This window comes from Protopterus annectens, chromosome 4.part1, assembly GCF_019279795.1.
Source record: "Protopterus annectens isolate FY-2018-M chromosome 4.part1, PAN1.0, whole genome shotgun sequence".
Taxonomy (NCBI): domain Eukaryota; kingdom Metazoa; phylum Chordata; order Ceratodontiformes; family Protopteridae; genus Protopterus; species Protopterus annectens.
The window spans coordinates 636,058,184-636,070,327 of record NC_056734.1 but is presented as its reverse complement, the minus strand read 5'-3'; positions in this window follow the sequence as shown (position 1 = coordinate 636,070,327).

The following is a 12,144-nucleotide window of genomic DNA, read 5'->3' as shown; positions in this document are numbered from 1 at the left end:
AGGGTGTTGTGGAATCCCAGTCCCAGCAGCATCAGACATGGTAGCAATGTGACTCAAGTCCTCATCCATGGGACTGTCACCACCAAACCATCACTGCTCCTCTGGAGGCAGTGGTCAACAGACTTCCCCACCAGGATGGATGGCATCCTCTCCATCCAGCAGAGATGTGACCAACATTTTGGCCCACTAGCCCATGCACCATGCCCGGCAGTTCATTGCGGGTGAAAAAAGCACCTCCTCCACCTCCAGTCCCAGAGAGGGTTCACCCCCCAGCCTGTGGGGCAGAACTACCTGATGGAACAGGTAGTGCAGGGGCAGCAGAGGGGGCACCACCAGGCTGTGGCCCAGATGTGCTAGGCCCAGGTGCCTCGGCCTGGGGAGCCAAGGTAGGTGGATCACGAGAAACTGGCCTACCTTTCCACATTGTGGTAATTTAAATATAAACATAAGGAAAAATAAACATAACCAAACAAATGTAATTAATAACGTAAGAGAAAATAATAATCAGTAATGGAAAGAAATGGAAAATAATATAATGAGGAACACAACAGTAAATAACATAAATGAAAGTTTTTTAACAGCAAAGCAATACTAAATTATACATAAGGCCAACATAAGAGGTAATTACAAATAATATGATAATATTAAATTATATTAATAAATATAATTAATAAATAAAAGAAGAGAAGGGGTGAGGCAAAAGAGAAAAGAAGAACATTAGTAACTTCACGGATAATATAACTAAACAGACTACAGATATGTTAGATTTCACTTGTGAGAACACTGACTGCTTATATTGTATAGAAGATGTTGCACATACATAGCTCTCAAACTGTTAGCATTGGACATTATGGGCCAAGCTATACCAAATAGTGGTACAAAGGCACATCAACAGGGAACATTTTTATATAGTGTTCTCATACATTAGTAATAAGGTGTTTGGATAATGGATTTGCCATTAAATCACATTCCAAGTAATGTCATATATCTTTAAATCAAAGGTCCAGACATATGGGGCAGTAGTCATTACATAAACTTAAATTTTCACATCCATGGATGCACTTGGTATATTTCTGCTGTACTCTTTCCAGTTTACTTATGCTTGTTTTCTTATCGGGTTTCCATATTTTTATTCCATACTCAAGTTTAGACCTAATGTAACTTACAAATGATGACTTCATCATTTTTGATTTCCTAGACTTTATAAATCTTTTTATACAACCTAAAGTTCTATAACTATCATTAACCAATTGGTTAATATGATTAGAAAAACTCATAGTTGAATCTACCCGTACACCGAGGTCCTTAAATGAGTCTACAGTTTCAATCGCTGTGTGCTGTATTAAATATTCACCTTTCAATTTATGTCTCACAAATCTCATATGCTTAGTTTTTGATGTATTTACCAGCATATTATTCTCCTGTGCCCAAATAGTCAATTAAATCAAGTTATTTTGCAGACATGCTTTATCTGTAGCACATGTAATCAGTTTACCCAATTTCAGGTCATTTGCATATAGACAGTAGAACACCTCAGATGAAAAAATTAGGTCTGAAAGATACAATCTAACCAAGTAAGGGCCTAGGACAGATCACTGTGGGACACCCTGACTGTCACCAAGGATTTCATCTATCCAGTTGCTGTATTATGCTTGCCATGTCCTATTTGTAAGCCATGCAGCTATCTATCTTATCAAGAGTACAGCAATACCTAGCTGTACTAATTTATTGATCAATGTTTTCTGTATGATCCTGTTAAATGCTGAAGTTAAATATATATATATATATATATATATATATATATATATATATATATATATATATATATATATAAATTACATCACAGCACAATGTTTCATTCATAGCTATTATTGTATTGTTATAGAACATCGGGTTACAGGTGGCAATAGATCTGTTTTCAACATTTGCATGCTGATATATGGTTTCAAGTCCCAACCTATCGAGTTCTGACAATAATTTATCCAATATTACCTTCTCCATTATTTTTTCACAACATGAAAGTAGACTTAAGAGTCTATATGATTCTGGATTTGTCCTACTCCCCTTTCCCTTGAAGACAGGTTTAATAAGCGCATGTCTCCAATCTTGAGGAATCTCCCCATATTTAGATGACTTAGTGAATAATAGATATAATGGTACCATAAGTTCTTACTGACATGTTCTCAGGTCATTGTTACTAAATCTGTCTCCTCCCTGTGCTTTGTTTGGATCCAGTTTGCACAGTTCTTTTTCAATATAATCTAATTTGATTCCAGTGTCTGGGGTTACCTGGATGTCACTAGGACAACTTACCACCCCTTTTGTGGAGCCAAACTGTTTTGTATAAGATTTTGTAAATATATCTATAATCTGTGTCTGAGAATAACTTTTAGAATCTGCACACACTTTATCAGTTTGTGTGTCTTTATTCCTTCAACATCTTATGTCTCTATAAAAAGGTTTCCTATTATGTTCAAGATCTTTATATAAAATTTCTTCAATTTTATCTTGATATTGTCTCACACTATGTTTAATCTGTTTGTCCAGCTTGTTTATTTCAGTTTTCAAAAGAGTAGTTTGACCTCTCTTCAACTTCTTATATTTTTTGTATCGCATTTTAATAAGATATTTTGTTCTTATGGAAAAATATCCCCTTGATGTTGTATGCTTAGATCCTGATGTTAAACATTTTTTGATTTTTGGCACTCAAATAATTTCTCTTTCAAAACCTTTCACATTCCATCTGCAGTTTTCCACTAAACACCTCACTCCAGTTAGTTTTACATAGTGACTGTTTTGCTTCCATATAATCTGCAATTAATCTTCTGTGCATTTGTTTAGAATTTAGTTTGGCATAATTATCTTGCAACAAATTAACCATTATAACCCCATTATCTCTGCACAGCAATGGTGGTAAAACTTGACTTGAAGTAACAGTGATTTCTTTAGGAACAGAAGCAATGTCTAGTATGTTCCGTCCCCTGGTAGGTGTTTTTACAATCTGCAGCAATTGTTGTTCCTGAATATACATTGTGAATAATTTCCTTACTAACATTGTTGAATCAATATTATTCCAGTCTGTTTCTGGTAAATTTAAGTATCCAGCTAATATTATTCTTCGCTCATGTGTTTAATGAAATAAATATATGAATTCCTCTAGATCATCTCCACTTGACTTTGGTGATCTATACACTCCATGGATTGTTATATGTTTCAGGGTTGTCTTTATTGTCACAGTTACACAGTCTATAGTATTGGTATTATCATTGAACATGTAATAATCACAGGTCACATACTTAACTTTAATCCCTATCATAACACCCCACCCGATTTTTTGTTAGAATGTCTGTTACAGTAAAAACATTTATACCTTGACATAACTGGTTTCCAGTCATTGTTCTTTAACCATGTTTCACAAAAAATAACAACATCAATCCTGTGGGAATGTTGTAAATTTTCCAATAAAAACTTTATTACTAATGCTCTTAGCATTAACAACCATCAGAGATGCATCAAATGTTGCTATCTGTGAACTGTTAAATTTTTGACCTGGCAAAAATCCTGCTTTGTGTTTGTCAAATATTGCAAAATATCTACTGCAAAAATTATTTTCTCCAATCTTGCCAAATGCACACCATCCTGTCTGAACATATGTATGCCAGAAACTAGGCTTGGATGCTCTACACATTTCCATTTTTAAAACAAGACATTTTTTTCATTTAGGTATTCACCCAAAAAATCTTTTCATACAAAGTGACCTGACTATCCTTTCTATAAGTGATTTGTGAAAAATGTGTCCTAACACTACTACAAGCTACACTATCTAGGAGGGCTGTCAGTTCCCTACGAACAGTCAGAGAATCCTTGTGGATGATATAATTTGTACCAACATGAATAAAAATGGATCCATACTTCCTTACATTAAGGCATTCCAAGTCTTGTCTCACATCTTCTATTTTTGCTCCTGGCAACCATAACACTATTTGTTGTTCATTATCTTTGCAAATGTAATCAGTTCCTCTAGTAATAGTATCTCCAATTACAAGAATATATTTTCTGACCAGATCTGAAGAATCTTAACCTTCTAATACAATAATATCTGCTCTGTCAATTGTTATGAAGGATAGCGCTTCATCACCATTAGTCTTATTAATCCCACAGTTTTTCATTTTGTATTAAATTCTTATCTCAGTTGTGTTTTAAATCCACAGCGTGAGCCATGCAGTCAGCACGTCTTTTTCTTCTTTTTTCGAATAGTAATGTTCTTCAATTCTTCCACATTCAGTTTTGATTTCTTCCTTTTCACCTGCTGCTTGCCTCTTTTTTTTTACCTTCTCTGTTGGAAAAATGATGCCTTTTTCTGTAGACTGAAGGTTTTCTGATAGAAAAGTATCATTCTCTGTATCCTGTCTGTTACTTAACAAAGCACTGTCCTTTTTGCTATGTATTCTCTTTCCTTTACAGTCATTTATCAGTTTCTTTTTCTTCCATTTTGTTTTCTTTTTTTGTTTCCTTCTAAACAAACTGGATCCCCAGATTGCTGAATACTTGCATCCAGAATTCTAAAGTTGTCAGAGGCATCATCTTGTTTCATAGGGGTTGAATGATATTTGCAACAATAGATGCATCATTTCCTAAATGTGTTCTATTTGTTCTATGTCTAACAATATTTATTTCATCAATCCAGTTATTAATATATGAAACAAAAGTTCTCCAAGCCATGCCAAGTGCACAAGTGCAATCATCATAAGTAAGCCTTGATTAACTTCTAACAACAGTAAGCAAATCATCCAATTTTTGACACAAAGAACACAGATCACCAGTAATGCACCACATCATGTAAACAAGCACATAAAGAAAAAAGAAAATACAATAAATAAATACATTATTTATTAACATTGAATGCATCTGGTTTCTATCTTAGATATCTAGTGGATGTCTGATGTATATCTGCCCAAAGTTAAGCATAGCTAAGCAACAAGCTGCACTGTGCAAACAGGCAGATATATGTAAAAAATAAATTAAAATGCAATTTAATGAAATAAAATATCTTGTACACCTTTCAGCTAAGGTGGATAGGCTGACAGGTGTGTGGCTGTGCTGTCAGTCTTACATGGATTCAATAGCTCGAATATTACTACTAGATAAAATTAGTAAACTATACTAGAAAAATCTGGAATTTCAGTATTTAGAGACTGAATAGTCGAAATTCCACATACCTGAAAACCCACAACCACGAAAACCAAAATCGCGACCATACACACACACCACAACACAAACAAACACACATATGACTACCTAACTACACTACGAGAAACAAAACAACACACACAAACACAGCGTAATATACAAACAAACCTACCCCACACCCCATACTTATATATACTAACTCAGAGGCCGCACTAAACACGCAAACACACAAAACCCACCACTACACACTCACACACACTAAAATCCCTACCCAGTACCCTTACGTAAACACTACTTACCTGAATCCCCAGATAAATCCACAAACCGCACCACATGTCATGATCGCAACACCATGACAGTGGATTCGACATTTCCACATTCAAGATAGTGCAGTTTCGCGTAACTGCACTTTTGACTATTCAGTCTCGAAATACTGAAATTCGAAATTTCAGTATTTCAAGATTGTCTAGTAAAAAGATTGACTTTCAGTATCTCAAGATCAAAATATTGAAAGAGCAGTTAATTGAAACTGCACTTTAATGAGTGTTACATTATCGAATCTGCTGTTAGCGTGGTGAATTGTGGTTTGTGTTTGCAGTGATTTGTGGTCTGGGAGTTGGATAAGGCAGATGATGTGTGGCTGTATACAAAAATTCAGGTAGGTAAGTGTTTATGGGTTTTGGGTAGGGTATTTTTTTTCTTAGTTTTGTGGGAAGTTTTGGGAGCTGGATGGCTTAGATGGGTGAGTTTGTTTGTGTGTTAGTGTGGAAGGTGGTGTGTTTTTTGGATGTGTAGTATGTGTTTTTTGTGTGCATGTGTGATGGTGTGTGAAGTAAGTGTAGGGTGCATAAAGGTAGGGTTTTTTTTTTGTAGTTCATGGTTGTGCGACCTCTGAGTTGGTATATATAAGTAGCAGGGTGCGGGAGTGCTTATGGTTTTGTAGGTGTGTGTGTTTAGTATCTTAGATAGGGTTTAGTGAGAAGGTGGTGTTTGTGAAGAACTGGTGGAGGTTATATTAAAAAACTGAGTGTTGCTTACTGAAACTCAGTATTTTGAATTTTCATTATAGTGACATTCATTTTTTTAATAATTTGGTATAGTGGGTGTTTGGTGTTTAAGTCTCAAGATATTAAAAGTCGGTCTTTCAGTCTTTCAAGATTTAAAAGTATATACATATATATATATACATATATATATATATATATATATATATATATATATATATATATATATATATATATATATATATATATATATATATATATGTATGGGTCTACTTTGGTTGGTCAAAGTTTCAGTACTTCAAAACCCACTTGTGCGAGAAAACTTGTGTGAAGTACTGAAACTTCGAAAACCGAGTATGTAGATCACAATACAGTGCGGAATGGGAATATTCCCTTTACCTCGCTGTAGTGCGATCTTGGAGTCGCAAAAGATGGTTTTCTTTGTGTTTTTTTTTGTTAGTCATCTGATCCAGTGACTAGACTTCAGTGAAAGTGCACTTTCATTGAAATGCACTTTCGCTGAAGTTGGCATCTACTTTTCTTTTGCAAAGTAATGAAATTTCGACAAAGAAAAGTAGATACATATATATATATATATATATATATATATATATATATATATATATATATATATATGTATGGCTCTACTTCAGTAGCTTGACTACTTACCCAAACATTGAAGATCAGAAAATAGAGACTATAGTACCATAAACGCATAATAGCAAAAGCTGACAAGATTGAATGTCAGAACCATGAAAAGGTAGTGAACTGGTGTGAACCTGAAACATGTCAATAAACTATATAAGTGCATATACCTTTAAGTGGATGTACAAAATACCGAGAAAAACAAACAAATAAAAAAAAAAATGCACAAGATGGCTGATGTAACATACGATGCTCCAGGCAGGGTTAGAGCAGTGTATATAGCAATGAAATCATAAAAAGGAAAAGATGCTTTAATGCTGGACAGATATCTGTACCATATAAGGAAAACTTACAAATCCAAAAAGTACTAGGCTTGTAAGTATAAGTCTAGGGATAAATGCAAAGGTAAAGCAGTGACAATCTGTGTAGCTAATGGGAAGAATTGACTAAATCTGCATCACATAACCATTCTGGAGATCACTCTGAGATACAAAAATACTGTGTGTGCAGTGACTTAAAGCAAAGGGTAGCACTGTCAAGGGATATACCATGTCTTTTAGTTCATGATGTAATAGCGTCTACATCCTTAGATGTTGCTGCAACTATGCCTAGTGGGAAGGTGCTTTTGCAGCAAATCACTATTGTCAGATAGAAGGATTAAATATCTGACAATGAGGAGCAGTTAACACTAGAAAATATAAATGTGAATAATTTCTCATTAAAGAATGGTTATTTTCTAGAGAAGAGATTGGTTGACACAATAACTAATACAACAGTTGTGGTGTTTACTACTCTGAACAATTTGTTTGGTCTAAGTGGAGACTCCATTTGGCTAATGGGCAGGACTAACTTCTGCAAAGGAACAATATGTAGGCAGTTATACAGTATCCACGGGATAGTTAAATATGGTGGATTTAGGAAGTTGGTGCCCCTTTTGGTTTGTCTTATGTCCAAGAAATAATTAAAATCTTACAGTATGATCTGGCACTGCCTATTTGACTTACTTACTGCTCAAGGTTTCGAAGGTAATCTGAGGTATATATTATGGGATTTTGAAATTCAGAGAGTGACACTGAATATTAATGGTGCTACATCCAAAGGTTGTTTTTTTTTCATTTTGGACAGGATATTTGGAGGAAAGTTTAGTCACTATTAACTGCATTATACAACTTGTCTGTCTGTTTTCAACTATTTGTTAAGATCTTAGCTGCTTTAGCATTTCTACTAGAAAAGGAAGTTTTCACTGCATTTCAAACTATACGTGAAAAATTTCCCTCTGAAAGGAAATAATTAATAAAGTACTTCTCTGACTGGTACCTACTGGGAAAACTTAGAAAGTTTACTACTAGAGCTATTAGAACTACTGCTGTCACTTTATTTCCTCCTTTATTTCCAGTAAGTTTTTGGAATGTGTTTGAATTAAATGGTTCACTTCTTCCCCATGCACAGAATTCAGTAGAAGCATGGCATAGATGCCTTAAATGTTTATTAGGGAAATGTGCTACAGGTCTGTCTGTTTTGATATCAACATTGGCTAGAGAACAAAACAGAGTGGACAAATGATGTATTCATATGTCAGCAGATTATCCACCATCACCCAAAAAGCGTAAGCTGTTACAAAGACACAGTCAATCAGTCAATTTGAGTTGATTTTGCAGAATAAACACAGTTGCAGTACAACCAAATTTCTTAAAGCAATAGTTACTCTGCTAAAAATGTAAAATAGACAAGTGTTTTTGAAGGTTCACTGTAATGCGTTCTGTTCACTATGGAGGACAGGATGCAATTTCATAAGTGCTATTGCAATGCATTGCTGCAAAGTTTCCTATAAAAAATCACTGGTGTTGGGATCGGTACGTCACATCTGCATTAAAACTTTCGATCTTTTGAGCTACAAGATTTAGCACATTCTGTGTTAACATTTCCAACTTATAACTCTCAATCTTGTCAGTATTCATTACTGTACATTTATGTTAATGTAGTCTCAGTTTTCCAGTCTTCAGTGTTTAAGTAAGTCAAGCTACAGAAGTAGATCTATATATATATATATATATATATATATATATATATATATATATATATATATATATGGAGCTACCTCAGAAGATTGACAGACCATTTGATCGAAATTCATTTGGTCGACAGCTCATTTGATCGAAAACCAGTATTCAAGGCACATAATAGGGATTTGCCCCCTCCCCAATGTTGTGTGACCCTGGAGTTGGTATATATAGTTGGGGGGCTGTGAGGGGCATAGCCCCCCACATTGGGGGGTGTGGGTGGTGAAGCCCCCCACCTATTTTCGTTTACAATGTGTAGCTTTTGTTGCATTTTCATGTTTTTAAATGGTAATAGGTGAGGGGCTTTGCCCCCCATGCACCCCCACACCCCTTAACTATATATACCAACTCCAGGGTCACACAACATTGGGGAGGGGGGTAAATCCATGTTATGTGCCTTGAATACTGGTTTTCAACCAAATGAGCTGTCGACCAAATAAATGTCGATCAAATGGTCTGTCGCTCTTCTGAGGTAGACCCATATATATATATATATATATATATATATATATATATATATATATATATATAGATAGATACACACACACACACACACACACACACACACACACACACACACAGTCGCAAATATATATGTACATATGTGGGTGTTTATATATGAGTGTAATAGTGAAGAGCAAACTCTCAGAAAAGTCAGTGCTGTTTTTTTCTTTTCTTCTGCCTGATGGCAGCTCTCTGTACAAGACTATGGTATAGCAAGTTCCTGGAATTTCCATTCCCTTTACTTGTAGTGAGAGCTGAGTTGGTATATATAATTAGCAGGGATGCTGGGGGATTGAGTGAGGCTGGGCTCCAGCATAAAATACAATTTTTTGTTTTTTTTGTCTTCAGTGCTGTTGTGTTTTATTTATTTAGTTAGGTAGTTTGTTTACCAATGTAGTACACTAGTTTGTTTACCAAGGTAGTAAATTGATCACAAAGAAAAAAACACTTGCAGGCACAACCCTGGTGAAGAAATTAAAAAGAAAGCTGAACAAATTCACAAACGGAGTAATCACAGAATACAGAAAATCACATAGACAATTGAAACAATATGCAAATCTAAGTTAGATAATGTGTCTAGTGGAAAAGTATTCACAGTCAGATTTTTGATGGTGGTGTCTTCTGAGTTGCACTTTGAAAGCTGGGAAGAAAAGAAAATACTTTTACAGTAGGAGGCAAGACTGACAGAATTTGGGTGCAAGTATGGAGAAGGAATGTTCAGTACAGTGCAGTTTGGTTTGGGGTATCTGGAATGCGGAATTTAATTGAGAGAGGTTGCCAAGGTTGGGGGGAGATTATTATGGAGTTTGGCAACAAGGGCTGGGAAGCCACCTGGTTGAATTAGTTTGAAAAAAAGAGGCTCTAGGATTAACTCAACTCTGAAGGAGACTGGTATTCATAGTTTGAGCATAATATTTAGTTTGAACGAGAATTTGTTAAGGAGAAAAAGATACAGTATATATACGGAGAGGTATGTGGATATATAGATCAATTGTTACTAATATGTTAAAACTGCATGAAACACAAGACACATAATGGAGGATATTTTGGTATTGTGTTTGTTGTAGCCCTCCAGATGTACTTCTCTAACTTGTTATGAATTAAACAAGTATTCACAAGAATGTCAAACAGTAACAGCTTTTCCTTGCTATATGTCAAGCTAGTTTGGAGGACTGTTACTATCTCCTGACTTATATTACATAACTTTCCTTATTCCTTCATATTAAACAATATATTAGTATGCCATCATGTCCCTGATCAATTGCAACAGGGTGGTCTCATGCCACTTCACAAAATGTGTGTGAAGGAAGGGGCGGCATCACATCTATCTCAAGCAATTTAAACCCATTAGTCTGAAAGTAATGTGTGGAAAATCAAGGAGATAACTATAACTGATTTTATCCAAAATGACAGAGATAACTATAATGAAACTTATTAAGAAAGACTCAGGGGATCTGCTTCTGTCTGACATGGTACACTTTTTATTAGTTAATTTCCACTTTTACCTTTGGAATCTTGTGACATTCTTAGAAGAGGTTATGAGCATCACTTGGGCCACTTGCAGTGCATGCTACATATCCTTATATTATTACAACTTTCAAGAGTATACACTATGAATGACAATTTAAATGTTAAATGTCAGTCTATTTATATGTCAGTGGTCAAAACAGTGACTAAGAAACAGTTTGCAACAAGTTTGAAAAAGGGATTGCAGTAATTAGGGGTCTGGAGATTTGCACTTTTCCCACTGTAGTGTGATCTCAGCATTGATATATATAATAAACAGGGTGTGGGGGTGCAGGGGGTTTGCCCCCTGCAAAAAAATACTGATTTTCTTTTTTTTTTTCTTTTTTGTGTTTTTGCTGTTTGATCTTTTCTAAATCAATGTTTATCAGTTTCTCAAATCAGTGTTTCAGCATGTAGCGGTATCTGTGTGGTTCCCACAAATCCCAAAGGGGAGAGCTTGTGCCATACTGGATTTCTGTGTAGTAGCCCATTTCCCTAAAGTTCTGAGGGGCCATAGATTGTACCCACTTTGAAATAAAGGCCCCATCTGGTGAACTGTGATGAAGGTGTATGAATCACAAGAGGTATCACGCCATCAGCTGTCAGGTGGTTTCTCATGCACAGGTTATCATCTACAATGTGCATTCAGGTCACCCAGGCAGTGGTCACAAATACCACATATGGCACACATGTGACCTGTACCAGTAGATTGAAAGGGGTGACTTTCAACAGAGCCATCTTGCAGGTGATATCAGATTTGCTTAGAAGCCCTAACTCACAATGTCACTAAGAAATCCAACAAAATCAGATAGATGATAGCTACAACTGTGCCCAATCACAAACAAAACAACATTACTGAACATGTATTCAGGCTGCAGAGGGCAAGCTTTCACTGTCTAGATTCATCTTTGGGTGCCCTATAGTATGTCCCTGGCACAAGTTCCAAAATAGTGTCAGTGTGTGCAATGTTACACAAGATCATATGCTTAGGAAACAGTTACAGCAGGGTAGCCTCTTGCAGAAGTAGTGCTTCCTGGCACACCAGGCAGTGGAGGCTGAGTCAGAAGAGTAGTCAAAAACATGGGCTTATCATGCCAGATGGAGGTCGGCACAGTATGTCATGGCAAGACCAAAGTCCTAGCGAATCACACATAGTTAAAAACATACCAGACAAGAGTAAACCAGATACACTACAAAAAATGATGCCTTTAAAACCAACACCAGGCTGTGCTTAT